This window comes from Nicotiana tomentosiformis, chromosome 5 (genome assembly GCF_000390325.3).
Source record: "Nicotiana tomentosiformis chromosome 5, ASM39032v3, whole genome shotgun sequence".
Taxonomy (NCBI): Eukaryota; Viridiplantae; Streptophyta; class Magnoliopsida; order Solanales; family Solanaceae; genus Nicotiana; species Nicotiana tomentosiformis.
Genome location: NC_090816.1, coordinates 14,658,878 through 14,662,559, shown reverse-complemented (window position 1 = coordinate 14,662,559; position 3,682 = coordinate 14,658,878).

The following is a 3,682-nucleotide window of genomic DNA, read 5'->3' as shown; positions in this document are numbered from 1 at the left end:
TTGCGTTCGCGAAGAACAATACTAGACACCAGTTCAAGTAGTTGCAAAACAACGAAAAATGATATGAAACCATCCCGAAAATCACCCGGGGCCCCGGAACCCCAACCAAATACACCAACAAGTCCTAAAATATCATACGAATTTAGTCGAGTCTTCAAATCACATCAAACAATGCTAAAACCATGAATCATACCCCAATTGAGGCATAATATACTTTGAAATTTCAAATTTCCACAAACGATGCCGAAACCTATCAAATCAAGTCCGATTGAACTCAAATTTTGCACACAAGTCATAAATGATATAACAGACCTATTTAATTTTTCAGAATCAGATTCTGACCCCGATATCAAAAAGTCAACCCCGGTCAAACTTCCCAAAAATTTGACTTTCGCCATTTCAAGCCTAATTCCACTACGGACCTCCAAATAAATTTCCAGACACGTTCCAAAGTCCAAAATCACCATACAGAGCTATTGGAATCACCAGAATTAAATTCCGAGGTCGTTTACACATAAGTCAATATCTGGTCAACCTTTTCAACTTAAGTTTTCAATTATGAGACTAAGTGTCTCATTCCACTCCGAAATCCTTCCGGACCCGAACCAACTTTCCCGGTAAGTCATAAAACAACTGTAAAGCATAAATTGAGCTGTAAATGGGGGAATGAGGTTATAATACTCAAAATAACCGATCGGGTCATTACACGACTCCTCCGTAAGCAATGCTATGATGAATGAACACATCCAACCTGACGTAGAGCATACATCACATTAGACCCACGAACGGACCTTAAACCGATTCTGATCATACCATACTGGGCCAATAACCTTCCAAGGATCCACAATGGACCTATTCATGACACACACGAGCATCTGTCCCAATCCGGAACAAACTCCCACAGTTCACAACCAAAGAAATAGAGCGACTTCCAGGCTTAAACTCTCACATTAACGATAGTACCAGAAATGTCCATACTTGGTTTCAATTATAACCATCAAGTAGCTAACATTCCACGCTTATACAATTCCCCCGTGAGGTATGTTCCCACGACCATTTCGCACCAGGTAGCAAAGTTTGCGCCTCTATGCCACCAACTGTACTAATGCGGTAAAGCAATCATGAATCCATAAATCAATACACAAAGCCTCTTACACAGAACGCCGTCCTCAGGTGACACTAAAGAAAATGCCAACTTGCTCTGAACATCTGAATTCTCCCCTGCTCATCCGAGCTCGTGACATTCCTGTCAACACCGAACCGCAACCTTGATCCTCCACTTTCAATTCCCCCACTCACTGTACCTATCATGCCGATACGCGAGAGTACACAAATTCATCCTAATCCCTGAACTACTAGTAGAATAAGAAGTCCATTGGCTAGGAACCTTTCACTTAACTTATTTCAAAAGAACCATTACTTCACGCAACTGAACTCCCAAATCGCAGAAAATAGAAACCTCAAGTCGTGATCTAAACCTCCATGACTCTTTCGGAGTCCATTTACACCACTAGGCCATTTGAATCAAATACCTCCCAAATCAATCGAGTTATGGTGGCTGTCGAGCCCGCACACACAACCACAAACCACATGTATAACTTCACACACCGAAGGAACTGATCATTGCCACAATAATGCTGATTCAACCATTACTAACTGAAACAACTTCTTCCAATTCACTCTTGACTTGCCTTAGATATAATAGTATCTCTACTCAAGAATCATAACGAAACTCAACAACACTCCTCCCGAGTGACCCACTTCATGAGACCACATCGTCTCAATACCCACAAACCATCTCATACCTTCCTCATGCGCACAGTAGCATCTCCCACTGGTATACCCATTCTGAAAGACCTTCCGCGAATCCGAAACTGTTTATCCCATTTTTCCAATACTACCCCGCACACCGGATGATAACATAGAAAATTCCCCAAGTATTCTTTACATTTTGCTGCAAAATCCCGGTCTCCAACCACGTAACGAACCCATTAGAACCACTGTTGAGAGCCACCCATTCTGACTTGGTCCCGAATATAAGCCAAACTCTAGTGCGCTGTCAGCACATGATCACTCCCAAAGAAACAACCAGATGAATTATTTTTCCTTGTACATGCCATCCACCAGAAGCATAAACTCCGAGTCTCCCCAAAATATGCTCATGAATCGATAAGGCAAAATATAGCACATATTCTTCAAATCCTTTGCTCGAATTACCCCTGATGTTTTCTTTTCTTAGTCATAAATAATCAACCAATGCACCGATAACCAGAAGCTGCTCAAGCAGACAACCACGCGATCCAATCGTAGACGGTGGGCTCCCCCACTTAGCTTTAAGCTACAATCACATAAATCTTGAACCCATAAGGATTCCTCCTTCTCAATCACCATGATCTCGCACCATTAACCCGCAAAATTCTCGAAACCTCCTGTTAAGCGTTTCATAAAACATTCCGAATTATCAGCCATAATTGCCTGTTCGACTTCCCGCTGGATTGTAAGTAGAACTCTTTGTAGATGCTTCATCAAAATCACGCAACCGCCAACCTGTTCATAGGAGATAGCCCACCTATTGAATTCCATACTGACATCTTCCAACGACACTGCACAGGGTACAACTACCATGAAATCAGTAAACCCTCCTGAGCACATGCTCGCTCACCAGCTGTATAAGTCTGTTCATTCCCCATTGGCATCAACTGAAAGTCCGATAATACATTCCAAACTCGAAGTCACGTTTCACACCTCTTCATTTCCAGCAAACTCCCCTCTGCCATAATCAAGTTTCCTCCATCCAGCAGCCACCATCCCAAATGAAACGCATAGGCTTATTCATTATCCACCATGATTCCCAAATCACTCTAAACTTTCCTCAAGGCAAGTGGCTTTCCTACCACAAAATCCATATGCTACTCTGACACTCCCACTTCGGTTAAACAACCTACTTTAAGAAACTTCTCGACCTCTGCTCTTCATATTTGACCTGTTAGTACTTTGACCACCGTGAGACACTTCCCGCCATGTCCTTCCTCATCCTTCGCTGCCCAAATGTTGCCTCAAATCAAAATCCTTCTCTGTAGCACCTGAACTAATAAATTGCTACCAACTCTAAGCCTTCTCGAAGATCATCTTTCTCGAGCCATCAGCTTTTGAACACCAGTTCGATTCTGAAATCGCTACATACCGCCATCTCTGACAACTTCTTCTTAGACATTATCTCACCACACCCTGCCCCAAAGGAAAATCAAAGAAGACCATACCACCGACGAACCTTAATACACTCAAATAAGGACAACAATACCACATCACAAATGAAAATTTCCACCACACTTGAAAATATCAAGTCTCGTTATTCCATCAACAAAAACCTGAACATCCATAGTCTGATTGCCCTTCCTCCGTTGGAATTAGATACCATACCTCTAAACCATGAACAGAGAAATCCTCCTTTCGAGTCATTCACTGTCGCGATGCATAAATAAGTACCATACTATTACACTAACATTATGCGATAACAACGTATGAACATCAATACCACATGTGCATAACTTCACAACCATAGAGAATACAAATACTGAGCCAAAATGATAAAACATCCTTCCGCGACGATAATAGCCCGCCCGAACATATAGGGAAAAATATTCTGCATCACGTCTGCGGTACCACCACAACTCCTCGGCGC